The 15,632-nt window shown below is 33.4% G+C and overlaps 1 protein-coding gene across 1 annotated transcript in view; it reads right to left on the bottom strand.

Annotated features, from left to right (window-relative positions):
• The window catches only part of CTNND2 (catenin delta 2), a 546,840-nt gene that overhangs the window by 174,928 nt on the left and 356,280 nt on the right, over positions 1–15,632 (bottom strand). The window lies entirely within an intron of this gene.

Here is a 15,632-nt window from a genome sequence, read left to right as displayed (position 1 = left end):
AGGTCTTAAAACCTAATGTACATTTATAAAAGATACGGCTGACTTTACAGAATGTTTTTGGGACCCCCCCTTCCATTACTATTCTTTTCTCAAAATGAGAATCCATCTTTAAATAAGTCCCCAACTTGAATTCAAACCTTAAAACATATATTCTTCTAGAAGAGAATTAATTACAGAAATACTCAAATAGTATTTTCTCACTAATATGCAAGAGATTGCCAATTTTCCCTAACCCTAACCCATGACAATAGAGACTAGGCAACTGATTCTTTGGAGGTAGATCAGGATTGAGGGACAGCTGGTTATCTATTCTAATTATATGGGAAAAGCCGCTGAAGGGATGCCAAACTAGCCCCCAATGTTTTACAATGCAATTGCTATTATGTTGGTGTTTTTTGGATCTGACTCTATTTTTATTTATATTTCATTTATCTCTACTTGCTTGTCACAGAAGAGTAAAAAAATAAATAAAAGTTCAACCTCCCTATTAGCAAAAGAAAGTTAATGAATAGTAATATATAGATATAAGATGGGGCAAGAGTGAAATCTAGCAGGTTGTGACAAGATCTGGAGAATCGGTAGAGGAAATTTTGAGCAGTTTGGAGAACCAGCAAATGCCACCTCTGGCTGGCCCAGAGTGGGATGGGAATGAAGATTTTGCAATATCCTTCCCCTGGAGTGGGGTGGGAATGGAAACTTTGCAGTATCCTTCCCCTGCCACACCCACCAAGCCACACCATGCCCACCAAGCCACACCCACAGAACTGGTAGTAAAAAAAATTGGATTTCACCACTGAAATGAGGAATATCTGATTTAGTTATGTCTGAAAAACTTTTAGCATCAAAGTGAAGATAAGTTAAAACAATGAAACAGATTTTGAAAATAAGCTGGTCCTGTATAATACCACTGGATTTTTTTATTGGCCTGACCCCACTTTTTCATTACTTAAAATGTACTAATTTGTAATATGTTTATATTCTGTGAACCTTTACAGTTTGTCTCTACATCAAAGTAGCATTTAAGTATTAGATCCAGTTATTGGACTGTATTTTATAAAATCTTAAAAGAAATGAAAGGCAATGAGGATGATCGGGCAACTAGACACTAAAACTTATCATGGCATAAAAAAGGAATTGGACATGTTTAGTGAGGCAGCATTTGTTTAAAAAAAGGTTCAAAAAAGATACTATGGAATATGTGGCAGCAATAATGCTACACGTCTTTAAAACAGTCATGACTTTTTTTCAGGCTTCTACAAGAATCCTTTTTCCTCTTGGAATGTCGGAGAAAATCCTAATGTTTGCCTTAATTTTGAGTCTGAAGAACCCTTAAACGGGCTAAGTGTTAACATGTTATATCCTGTGAAACTTTATAATTTATTTCTGCATCAAGATACAGGTTGGCTTATCACATTATGCATCTGATATACAAACCAATTTTTATGATTTGTGCACCATGATCACAGTGAACCCAAACAACGACTATATTCAGCAAACCATGGTTTGGCTAGCCCCATCTTGTGGCTACCTTGTGTCAGCTTCTCAATGGTATTTTAATTTTAATCTACATGGCAGGCCTACCAGAAGAAAGTTGACTGATATCTGAATACCAGCAGAGACTGAGAATGTCATTCTAAAGTACTGAAATGTTTAATGCGAAAATTTGCAACTAAATCTTAGCCTAGCAAACATGCCACGTGCCTATTTAGATTTTGGAAAGTAGCGTAAGATATTCAAAAGAAATATTAAACATCAATAAAGCACAATAAGAGCTTTCACCCCTCCATCAGAAAAAATTAGCCATTTTTATTGCTTGTTGTGCTACAGAAGATCATTTGTCTTCATTTGCAGATTTGTGTCACTTTCTGTTTGGCAAAAAAGGTGTTGCAAACAAATACATGAGTGTTGAGTGGAAAATACAGACACTGTTATATATCTCACCATTGGCCCTGTTTTACCATGAGATTCTGGGCAGTGACAAATATCACTTAGTTATGGCAAATTTCCAAGGTTTATTATATTAACTTCTAGCCATAGTTTGTTATACAACAGGATGCTCACATATTAATCAAGCAGTTAAAAGTATAGAAGCTCTTCAATTCTATTCATTTTTGTTCAGAAAAAATTCTTGCAGCATTGAACAACATAATTTCTATAGGAACCATTTAATAAAAATGGCATCAGTCATTTAAAAGAAAAAGCAAAATTTTGAGACTGATGTAATTATAGTTTATCATGCCCTTGGTGTTCTTTTTTCATTCTTTTTCATCAGTTTGTTTCACTGCCGAATGAGGCAATGAAATCCATTTAATTCAGCACTGTTTCCAATCATGGCCAACCAGATGTTTTTGAAAAGCCAAAAATAAAAAATGAAGATAGGAACTATTCCATTTTACCCTCCAGCATGAACAAAGATATATTCCCTCTAAACATGAAGTATTTAACAAAGCTGTGATGAGTCATTCCCAGGGAGAGGATACTGTATGTATGAGTAGCAAAGACAGTGAATTGAACAATAATAGACTCTTTTGCTGGCTGTGGCTTCATGAAATATTTATCCTTATTTATTTACAAACAATTTGCATCAAGAGTTTTTCAAAGCTTTAATAGACAAAGTTGGCTTTTTAACTGTCATAATGCAAACCACAAATCAAGAAAAGGCAATTAATCAAATCAGATGGAAAACAATTGGCACAGAATAAGGAACAATAGTATATGGATTAACAGCTTAAATCAGCATTTGTTTTCACAGCATTTTTAAAAATCTAATTTCAGATGAAAAGCCTGAAATGGGGCCTTTTAATCCCCAGTAGAAAATGAAACTAGGCTCAATATCTGACAGAATTAGATTAATGTTTGGATTCTGTAGTTTAGTCCTTTTACCAGAAGACAGTCATAATATATTTAAGGCCACAAAATCTTAATAAAATGTAAGCAATCTTATTAAGCTACTACCTTTTTTTAATGGATGCATTTTGCACCAGATCATGCAAAGACAGTGGCTGTTACTACCAAATTGCAAACTAAAATTGATCTAATCAATACACAAAGTAAATTTTAATTTCAGTTCCGTTAAGTAGATGACAAATCATATTGTAACCCTGAAGTTTTAAAATATAAAACTTTTAAAAATAATTTTAGTAATTATTACAAGTGCAGCTGCTTAGCAACGTATCCATTCTATAAGAGCCAGACGAAACTACCACCACCCCAACAAACAAATAAACAAAGTACCACTAAGCCAGGGGTCTGCAAATTTAGCTCTTTTAAGACTTGTGGACTTCAACTCCCAGAGTTCCTCAACCAGCAAAGCTGCAGAAACATTTTAGATCTTGGACAAGCATACCTCTCTGCTTCCAATACAAGAAGTCTGTGCTTTTTTAGGATTCCAGAAGAACTTTAAAAGTGCAACTAATTAGGAACTGATTCATTAAAATAATTCTTAAGTCAATTGTAACCTTTCCCAAGTTCACAAAGAAGCCACAAAAAAATGGGTTGCATTAATACCAGATTTAAAGCATTACTGAATCATGTTTGACGATCTCTGTTCAAGCTATATTGCCAACCTGGTGACTCCCAGATGTGTTATATTTTACATCCCATCACTTAAGCTGACTGCCAGTGAAAGAAATTGCCATCTAGCATACCCGAAGGTTACACTGAAAGAGAAGAAATTTTGCTCTATCCTTTTTCTACTGAAACCCCTTTACTTTGTCAACATTGGGAAAGTGATAATTTAGGATGGGGTTAAAAAATATAACACAGGAAAAAAAGAACCACATATCTTGTAATAGCATAATGCACTTCATCCCTTATCTTTGCAGGATTTCAGCTTTATCCTCACAAAATAGGTCAAGGAGGAAGAAAGACGAGAGGGATGAACACGATTAAACTTTGCAGCACTGGATGCATTTTCCACACTGAGGTGATTGTATAAGTAGAGACCTCCTAGGTCATCTCTACCAATAGAGGGTTTTGGTTTTCCTTTAATGATTTGGTTCTGCTATCTTGAATATATCCATTTACTATTTTATTATGAAAATTCATTATCCTCCTGTTTTGCTATTAGCAGCTCTTATTGAATTTATGTAAGATTCTTTGTTTTCCATTGTGTAAAATATGCACTAAGAATTGTGGAAAATCTGAGACCCAGATAGATATTTTGGTCTAAAATAGTTCAAAACACATATATTGTTGCCTGGATTCTCTGAGATGAATGTTTGTAACATATATATCTCTCTGGTATAAAGCAAAAGACAGACATAAAAAACCTGAACTCAGAGCATACTGTTAAAAAAACTGTTGGCATGAAATTTAAAATGCTTAGTTAGAATGGCAAAAGTCCCATAAGCACTATTATTCAGAATGGACTCTTTTAAATGATATAACGTTTGAAAAATTAGCCCTAATTATCTCATTATATCTTATGGTATGTTGTTCAGAACATTACTATTTTATCAATTGAGATAGTTAACCTGCCTATTATTCTACCTTGAAGTAAAATAACATGTGGGGGAAAGGATATTTATAAAGTAGTAAGGGAGAAAAGGGCTATAATAAAGACTGGAGACTAAATTGCTTTACTACTAACAGCAACCACCAATGACAGAAATTATTACTGAATTCAATTATTCAATTGAGTTCAAGCTCAATTATTATTGAGCTGAATTTAATTAATAGTAACTACATGGCACATTGATACTGCAAGCCTTTTGCATGGCTTTCTTCCATTTTATGTTTTTTTAGCTTTGTTTACAATCCTGAGATATCTGGTAGAGTCCCATCTAAGTATTAATCAAGTAACATTTTGCTTCACAGTTTTGAGATCATCTCTCATGATACTGTATACAAGAGACTTTCAAAAAATCACTCAAAATCAGTTCCAATTCCATTCCAACTTCCTGGTTTCAAAGAGGAGACATATCTGATAGCATATCTTCTACAGAGATTACTTGGAGGTGGAGGAGGAAAAAAAAGAAAAGATAGATAAATTGGGCTCTCTTTACGGAAGTAGCAAGTTTCTTTCTAAACAGGAATATGAAAGCAAACATGGTCAATTGAAGCAGTCGGTGTACCAATATTCGAAAATCCTCATTAAACAATTCTCTAGAGGGAGTAAGTCAACCACTAACAAAATAAGACAATATCATCCCTAATTTAGATCTGTGATGTAATCTTGATCTATAAAACGCTATGTCTGTTTTCAATTTAGCACTGCAATGACTATATTGCTGTTAGAGGGAATAATTCTTGGGGTTGAATGGGACTATTCCATATTATCACGGAATACAACATAGAACAGGGTAGATCTGATTATGATGACACAGAAATTACTAAAGGATGTCTTATTTGACAATGGAAAAAATTAAAAATCATGACTAATTAAAAACTTATTCGAAAATGAACTCAGAAAGATGAAGCTTACATCTGATTTGTCAGAAACATAGGGTTTGTATGTTTATTCCCTCCTTTCCTGCTTTGTTACATTCCACTCATTCCAGATGTAGGTGTAATTGAGGGCAATTCAGCTGTCATGTATTTACTAATGTGCTCTCCTAATCACTTGTCTTCACAAAGATACATTAAACTGCTGCGAAATATGGCCCTTCAGTAATTGATATACCATTAGTCTGAATTTAGTGTAGAATAATGGACATTTCTGACTTTATTTACTCTGTTAGAGCTTTATGAGAAAAGGTGCAAAAATAAAATGTAAAAGACAAATGTTCAATATCAGCTTGAAATTTAGAAGAGCAGTAAAGTTGCACATGATCTTAATATGGAAGACCATCTGAATATATATTAGAATAATTGCTCTTCCCTACTGTTTTCATTTAGTTTCCAAGGTGTTTATATTCCCTTTAACATTATTGTACTGCTAACTATATAGTGGACTCACTGGGAGTAAAATTCAATCATTCAAATGCTAAAACGTAAGTGACAGTAAAGATGTAAACAGAAATGCAATAATTTTTTTAACTGTGATTGCTTTGTTCTATTCTTCTATAAGAAATTATACAGCAGAATTTGGAATTAGCTTTAATTCAAACCCTTGCCTCTAATAAAATTCTGTGAGAAAATATCTGCTTCATGAGCATATGCTTTGGCCACTTAAAGGCACCAAGATGCCTTCTTAAAACTCCACGACAGAATCAACCTACAACATATCTCTATCAAAAAGTCAAGAATATTTTTTAAGTGGTCATTTTTGAAATATTTTAAACCTACATTAAAAAACTGGAACCATCAATGGATTCATGCTTTTAAAAACGGTATCAACAAATCTCAGAAAAAAACTTTCTTTAGGGTATACAGGTAATCCTCGACTCATGACTTTAATGGACCTCCCCAAAATCCATTTTCTAGGAGTCATTAAGTGAATGCGATGACTGTTAAACAAACCAATTGTTTGCTATGGGTCACTTTTAATGAAAACAGAAAGTATGTATATATTAATAGCATATTAATGAGTGTATAAGCAGATTTATGGCAAAATCTTTGTTACATTGGTTATATGCTGTCAGTTGAGTATTTCTTCCAGTTTGGATTTTCTAAATTTTTGTATCCTTGCACTGAAAATTTTAAAAAGATCATTTAGATTTTACTGACATATAAAGGGAATTTGAATGAACACAGAATGCTGAAGTTTATTATTTTTTATTTCATAAAGTTATCAAACACATGATGTCCATACAGATAAACCATCATTTCTGTAGGTAACAATTTCTTTAGAAATATCATCAAATACTTGTTTATGTAAGACTTATATTTTCTCATCCTGTAACAGTTCTATTTTCACTCCAGTTTGCTTCACATCTTTCCTTTCCTTCCCTACCAATTTTTCCCAAGACCACACTTGACAGTATCCCCAAAATAGGCTATATGCAGAATTTCTCATCATCCTTGGGCTAGTTGAAAATTTTGTGTGTGTGTGTATGTGTGTTGTAAGTGTACACATGTGTACTTATAACATATATATTATATCTAATACTATATTTTATTTTATACACATATGTATATACAATACATTACGTAATAAAATATAGTATTATATATTTTATAAGTGTGTGTGTATTTTATATTGTTTGTTTGTTTTGTTCTCTGGGTTAATTTGTTCCAATAGTTGCAAATCCCCCCCCCCCCAACAATCATGTCTGGCTCACTGAGCATAACATTAGAAAATCACCAATCTATGGAGTCCTATTTTCATACATATCCCCATCAACCTGGAAGACACCATCCTTATTGATGAACATACATTATTGCATTGATAATGCAACTTCACTACAACTAAAAACCTACAACTTCACTTCCCTGTATATATTCACTGACTCCATTTCATAAGAGTAAAACTACCTTCATTCAGCTTTATTACACCATTCCCATTCACTAGTTTATTTCATTTGTTTTATTTCATATTCATCACAATTTATGTCTTCCATTTCAAGTCACACTCCTCCATATGCTATGGTTGACACCAGTTTCACCACAGATACAGATCTACAATATTCAACATGGGTTCGTCAGTCAAGGCATTCATATTTTGTCAGTAACATAGAGAACATGGAGACTAGGTATCTAACTTTATTTACATCCACACCACCTACATATTTTCCTTTTAACAATGAAGACACTATATACATATAATCTTTCTGTATAATCTACATACTGTATAATCTTTCGCTCATTTTGATTTGTTTCCACAATCATCTCCAAAGGCCAGTTTTACCCAACGTGTGCTCACTGTATTCTTTGTAAGCTAGGATTTCTCATCTAAAGTATTTGATAAACTACAATCTTCTTGCCTTCATCCTATCCATCCAGAGATACATTGGTGTCTTCTTTCCTTCCCTTCCCTTGAAAAAGAATAAAATTCAAAATTCTGATATAATGGCATGAATGAGGTATGAAGTGCAAAATAAATAAAAGATCAATTATACTCTATCAATATTTGTAACTCCTTTTTTCCCTCAATAGAAGATAAGAGAAATGTACACCTACTGACAATGCTGTACATTTCAGTCCTTTACCTGAAACAATACTTTTTTTTATCGGAAAGTAGAAATATGATTGTAAATATGTTCTGTATATAGAACAGATTTAGCTCTGTTGTACAAGAAATGTCATAAATGGAAATAAAGTTAAATGGGTTAATTAGTCACTACTGACCATTTTAATTACAAGGAAAAAAAATGGAGACAGATGTCAGGAAAATGCTCATTATTGGAATCCCAATAGAGATGCGTTCAGTTGAGTGAGCAAGCTTTGTGTAACTGATTACATCTCTTTTTACCCTCCCTCAGTAAATAGAAAAACTAATTATCTGCACACGATTAAGTTAATGCACATTTATCTACAACAATTCAATTCTGACTGTGAAATAATCTTTCTAGTCTATAATTACACTCCAGCTTAATTAGCATAATTTCCACAGCACATCCTTAATAAAGAAGTAGATATTAGGTCTGATTTTAAATGCCAAGGCTATTTCAGGCAAAAATCATGAAGGGGGAAGGGAGAGACGAGTCTATCAAACTTGGCTTTTTCTGCACACATACATCCTGCATTCAAATATGAAAAATAAATATCTTCTGCATATCTTGGATGAAATTCACATTTAAAGAAAAAAAAAGTAAGAAAGACATTTAAAATTTTCTTAATCTTGTCAACACATTTAAATTGTATTATCAAGAAGGCTGCCAAATTCTTCTTTTCAACTAAGATTATATAGGATCAGTTTGAAATAAATCCACAATTATTTAAAACAAAAGTTTTCTTTTTTAAAAAGTACAATATTATTTAGATACACTATGGATAACTATAGGTTTTTGGCATATTAAGGATCAGGAGGAATTTCTGTTGTTCCTATATGGCACGACATTCAAAATGGATTCAGTATTATCTGCTGAAATGTAACTCAAATAAGCAATTTTAAATCTTTCATTGGAACGTTTTAAGTGAAGCTGATTTGTCTCAAGCTTGAAATTTGAACCCACTTACTGAGAATATATCCCTAAGGTTACCAACATCCTCTAACCTAATTTCTTTTCAAAATTCTGCAGAGAATGTAAAAATTGTAAAGGAGATATAAACAGCAGAAAATGATGTGAAGATACACATTAGCATTTATATTTCTCCAACAGATAAAGGATTCAGACTTATTTTCAGAGGATAAACTCTTAGTAATAGATATAATGTACTGGCATGATGACATTTTAGCATCCCTAGAGTGTGTGTGACCACTCACAAACAGATGGTTTCAAAGAGCATGCTGGTTATCATTCAGAAGTCATCTCTTTTCATTGTGTGACTCATGAATTACTGAAAGCAAGTCACTACTCTGAATTCCTATTATGGACTGTACTTGCTCAGAATAATCTGATCCCATTATACACAGTTATACAAAATCTATTACTGACAGCTTATGTCAGCTGTAAAGCTTTAATTCATTAATTTTACTATTCTTATAGAAATAGATGACCCAATGAGGGATATTATATTTTAACACATTTATTACTGCCTGCTCAGCAAAATTGACCTATGATACTTTATATTGTATAGCTATTATTACTTGTACCATGTTCTTTATATATTTTTAAATATCTATGTGTACAAGAGCAATGTGAAGGTAAAAGAGGAAAATAGGAGGAATGCTAAAAGTTCTTAACTGAGCAAGAGAGGCAGTCTATTTTCTGGTTAATTTTAAGATTACCAAAAGTATTTGTTCTAATTTTTCCCTTTCTTGTCCTGTTCTTTCAGGGTTTTAATTACAAAAATAATTTCAACCCTGAAGAATGAATTAGCCTATGTATAACCAGGATCAAGTATAATAGCATTCTTCACTAATTTAATACCTTTTGTCAACACCAGTTATCAGACAAAAACTGTATTAACAACAATGATACTCATTTTCTAGAAACTAGAATCTGGGAAAATGCAATCTAGCAACTACTGCAGATTCTAAAACTAGCTGTTATCAAATCCATTCTAAACTACTACCAGTATCAAAACAAAACAGTGGCTGACAGTTTGTATCAGTGACTGTAGGGGTTTTTGGTGCAGTATTTTGTAAAAGCTCCCATTGGAAGATTTAAAATGCAAAAATAATATATTGTTCTTCTAACTTATTGCATTACTCAGGTAATTTAAAACAGCAGCCCTTTTTGGGTACCAGGGACCGGTTCCTTGGAGAAAGGTTTTTCCACAAACCAGAGGTGGCGTGATTTCGTATGCTGCCTGCATCCCATGGATGGGGCTTCACTTGTTTGTGCGGCCTGGTTTCAGAAATGCCGTGGTCTGATGCCAGTCCACGGACTGGGGGTTGGGGACCCCTGATGTAAAGGATAAATTTCCTATAAGTATGAAAGTCAACCTTAAATATAATCAAACCTAAACATACCTAATTTCTAGGTAATACTAAATACATAAGACAAAATATTATTAATGAAAATTAATGTTTGCTTGTGTCCAGTTCCCAGACCAATATAAATATTTGCTATTAATTTTTCAGTCCTTTTGGTTAGATGAACCATGCATTTCATATTCCATCTGAGCTGCTTAAAAAATATTCTACTGCATTTTGTTATTTTATTATTTGCACTGTTGTCACATTCATTTGTAAATCAGTGACAATTAATTACAAGGATTTGCTGGGCTAAACATAAAATATACACAGTGTGTATATGTAATGATAACAGACTGTACTATCGATCCATTCTATATTTATTAGATTTTTTTAAAAAAAACTTTTGGTTAAGAAAACATAGTATCTTCCACAAAGCAGCTCCTATGTAATTTCTGCAGATAATAAAGTGCATGAGTCTGATTTCCAGTAATGGATTTTAGCGCTCAAAGTATGAAAACATTTGTATTTATCTCTAATTCAGACTAATTGTTCATATTTACCATCAGTTTCCTGAGCTTTTCAGTGCAGCAAGCTGAATTTAGGGTTTAAATAGAGCATAATGCAAACTTTCAAATGGGATAGAATTATACTGATTTATTTATCAAATATGAATTATAATATTCAAAGGTGAGAATGAAAACTAGGCAGCTAGTCCAGAGTATGGATGCTAAAAATATACCTTTGGAAATAGATGAAACTAAGGACCAGACCGTTTTTCTGAGAGAAGACAAAACAACCTGCATAATTTAATTTGGATGAGAACTACTGATGAATCAGACATAGAAAATCTCCACACAAACCATTATGTCACAGATCAATGAAGAATTCTTTAAAAACTGTTAGTTAGCTAGACAGTAAGTTTTGGAGGAAGCATCCTATCTTCCTTAATCGATCTCTAACCTTGGAAGCGGACAAATTTAGAGCCAGGAAGGACAACAAAATGTGGAGTATTAATAAAAAAGACAGTGGTAGAAAAGTAGCTAAAGAAAGAACCACATAGCTAGTCCAATTATTGGTGGTGGTGCACCTATGTATATTTATTTCAGAAAAGACACGTTAAGGGCTCTTTCTAATTATTTGGGAGAGAACGGTTGTTTTGAGAAATATTATATTCTCATCAATATCCCTCAAACATAAAATATGAGTAATTTAAATATATATTAAATCAGGAAGAGTATAAAAAGGGAATTCTTAGAGAAGTCACCTATTCAAAACAGACACCCTCCTATATATGGTTCAGATAAATTATCAAGCTTTGACAGAATTGTACTAATGATTTTATTATGTGAATGCTGGGGTTACCTGAACTAATTTGATGCAGGTGTTGCCTGTTTTAACTTCTAGCAGAATTATGTTAGTAAAAAAGAGAATATGACTCTTTTTGCCTCAGGTACGATTTAAAGTTTAATAATGTCTGATTAAGTGTGACACTAATGACATAGTTAAAACATGCAAGCAGAAAGTTGGACCTGGAACAATATTTACTTAATCAGGCATTTCAACTTTTCAAATAGTTATTCTGCTCAAAAGCTTAGCTATTTCAACATCTGCTTTTTAATGCTACATTATATTTGTCCTCATGTCATGTGGAATCAGAATTCTAAAGAATTTTGACTTAATGTGAAGAAGCTTAATTACTTCTATTAGCCATCGGGACTGGTGAAACAGACCACTTAAGCTCCCTCCATGGCTGCTTATCAGAATATGAAGACCGGGACTTCTGGCTTGTTTTGGTTTTAAGATTGTACAGCTGAAAACCAAAAACCCCAGAGTTCTAACTCTGCATTATTAATAGAATAATTATGATGTCAGAAGGGCAAATGAGAATAACAATGAAAATACAAGACACAAGATACAATTTCAACAGTAAGATAGGAGAGAGCAAGGCATGTGGAGCAAATGTTCACTATGCAATCTACATTCAATCATTTGATCTGCTTTTATTTTATAATTTTGTCTTTTTTAAACTTAATGTATTATGGCCATTAAGAACACTCAATTCTTATTTGGGTTCTCTGTGTATTTATCTTCTCCCTGGAATGTCTGAAAAAATCATCTGCAAGGACGGCATTTTGGCAGTCTAAATGACAATAAAAATCTATCAGCACATATGTTTCTAATATTTTTAAATGACTGAGAACCCTTTTGGCAGATATATTTACCTTTAATCTTCATATAAAATAAGCAATGATACATTATTTTTTGTAAATCAATGGTGGGTTGCCCCTGGTTCGGACCGGTTCTTGCGAACTGGTAGTAAAACCGGGGGCAGGCTCCGTCCACCCACCTGAATGTCATCATAGATGATCTGCAACGCAATCCCATTGCAAACCGGTAATAAAGGTAAGTAGAACCCACCCATGGTGTAAATGTTTCATTTTTACTGATTTATCATGGAAAGAATTGAGGCTGAAGTTCTACATGCATAACCAGTTGGATATATCTAAAGTAAGGAGCAACCATATCCAACCTGGACAGCTTCCCAGGCAAAATAGCCAAACCCTGAGAATTCTAGAGGTCAACATTCATAGATTTTATGTAATTATTTGATTTGTATCTCATCTTTTCCCAGGAGCTGTTGGTGTCCTAGATATTTCTTCATCTTATCTCAAACATCCCTTGAAGTAGGTTTGGTTGAGATTGATGGATCAGAGAATTTCCACTGCTGGAAATGGCCTTGTACCTGGTATTCCTAGCCCAAATGCAACTACTATACCACAGATTGGGAAGAGGCAACTGGACTTCCTTTGTTTTTCCTTGAAGATGTTTTGCTTCTCATCCAAGAAGCTTATTCAGTTCTGACTGAATGATGGGGAACAGAAGGATTTATATTCCTTGCAGTCATCTGACTGTTGTCACTTGGAGGTTTATCTGTGCCTACCTGGTCACCTGAATAGTGAAAAAGGGTGTGGAAATTTTTTGGATCTGTTGAAAGGACTGTGTTATAAACAGGAGATAGTGATTTTGTATCCCTCCCCCTCTATTGAGAGAGGGCTGATCATTTTTAATGACCCCTCTTTCAAACCAGTGATCCTTTTTGTCCAGAATGTGGACTTTGTAGCCTTCAAAAGAGTGGCCTTTGTCTTTCAAAATCCTTCCATCTGTTCCCCACCATTCAGTCAGAACTGATGAAGCTTCTTGGATGAGAAGCAAAACATCTTCAAAGGAAGTCCAGTTGCTTCTTGAAAGCTTTGGGACAACCATGACCTGGATGACTGAGAATCTCCATAGACACAGATCTGGAAAATATCAAATTGGAGATGGCTGCATTGGAGCTTCTGTGGCTTTTTATAAGAGCTCTTACTGGCATACAATTGAGAGATTTATCAGTATATTTATTAACAAATCTCCAAAAATACAAATAATGTATTTCATGCCTTTAAGATTGAAAATTATTTCATTTACATTTTCATAAGTTATAAAGTACTGATCTGTATCATGGGCAAAGAAGTATAAAAATATTCTTAAGATGTACTATTGCATCAAGTAACAGATATTTTAAGAAGCTCTGAATATTTTCTACAGAGGGGGTGAATCTTTTAATTCTTCATGCATAGTCTATAGAACTCTTTTTAAAGGCAATTCATAGCACTCCTGCATCTGTCTGAAGTGAAAAATTGATGTTATTTCCTTTTCGGGTCTTCTTATGTGAAAAGATCAGATACCTTAATTCAATTTATCCTCCTTTAATAACATATAACTAACACTTTCTTTTCTTCATTCAACAATACTCTTGCTGATTGTAACTGATCCCTAAACATGACATTTGCAATTGATTTTAGAAGACTAGAACAATGTTGTTCATTCTTTACAACATGCAGATTATAAAACAAGTCTTTCTCAAGTAATATTCACTGTAGAAATACAATTCAAAGTATGTTTTCTTTAATGAGATCAAACCACTAATATATTATGTGAATTAAACAGATATAAATTGCTCATTACATGACTCTCCATAGTCCCATAAAGCAATAATGAAGCTGAAGGCAAAAAATCCAACTGAATTTACATTCAGCTGATACTTTCTAAGAAAACTATTACAGTATGAACTACTGCTATGTGTTACACCAAATCTGATTGGTAATATCATATTTAGAAGATTTAATTCATGAAAAGTCTGTAGAAAATCCAGCGAGTTTAGAACTATGTTTTGGGATTTAAATTTTGTGTCAGAGAATAAAACTTTAGAAAATAAAAAGCTACTTGACATCTGATTAACATTAGGAGGAATTGTGCAGATAATTTACCAAGGCAAAGAAAAGGGAATTGCCTATTATTTACTTTTTGTACTGAATACATGTAGATAAATTCACCACCTAAAGCAATGATGTCAACAAATGGATCCTATTTGCCTATCACACATAAGACATAGGGAGCAGAGGCTATACTATATCCACAATAATTTTGTATAAACTTCTACAGTTGAGCTCCAGATACATTAATTGAAGATTTATTTATTGGTTCAAAAGAAATCTTTCAGGAACCCACAAAAAGAATCTTACTCTGCTCTTCGTGGTAATACGAAGGGAAGTTTTTCTGAATTGGTTTATCTTCCTAATTGCCTAAGAATTATTTAGGATTCATGATTAAGGACTCCTTAAATCAAAATATGTACTGCAACTTTACATTTTCAGTCACAAATCGCAATCATGTAACCAAGGGACACTGCAACAATCCTAAATGCCCACATTGCAGTCACATACCCACAGAGGTGCTGATATAGCTGGTCATCCACCATTTGTTCAAGACCATTGTAAACTGCAAACAGTTTCTGAAGGAGTTAACTGAGAACTACCTGTATTATATATTCTAATATTAGGTCTTCTAGCAAAGGCCAGCACCTAATCAAAACCATTATTTTGCACAGAAACAATTGTCCATAAAATACTACCTTCATAAAAACATACTATTTGAATGTCATAAGCAGATTATTAAGATGTCTACTTTAGAGCAGAATTGACTTGGCTGTTTTTTGTTGCTGAACGAAGGCAATCCATAAGTCCTGGTTGACTTCACTGAATTTATATCTGTTTAAAGAAAAGTTCAAAGCTATAACTTGCCTCATATATACCCCCAAATGAGTAATTTTTGTGGATATGGTACTAAGAAGCCGAGTTAGTTTTCCTAATCATTTATCTTCTAGAGTAGGTAGAAACATGTTGATAGGACGGTTATTCATATACCATCTATTTTGTGAATGAAAAATAGCCATAACAGAAAGAGACTA

The sequence above is a fragment of the Ahaetulla prasina genome, chromosome 3 (assembly GCF_028640845.1).
Source record: "Ahaetulla prasina isolate Xishuangbanna chromosome 3, ASM2864084v1, whole genome shotgun sequence".
Taxonomy (NCBI): Eukaryota; Metazoa; Chordata; class Lepidosauria; order Squamata; family Colubridae; genus Ahaetulla; species Ahaetulla prasina.
Note: the sequence above shows the minus strand (reverse complement) of the source record. Positions and strands in the feature narration are given on the sequence as shown.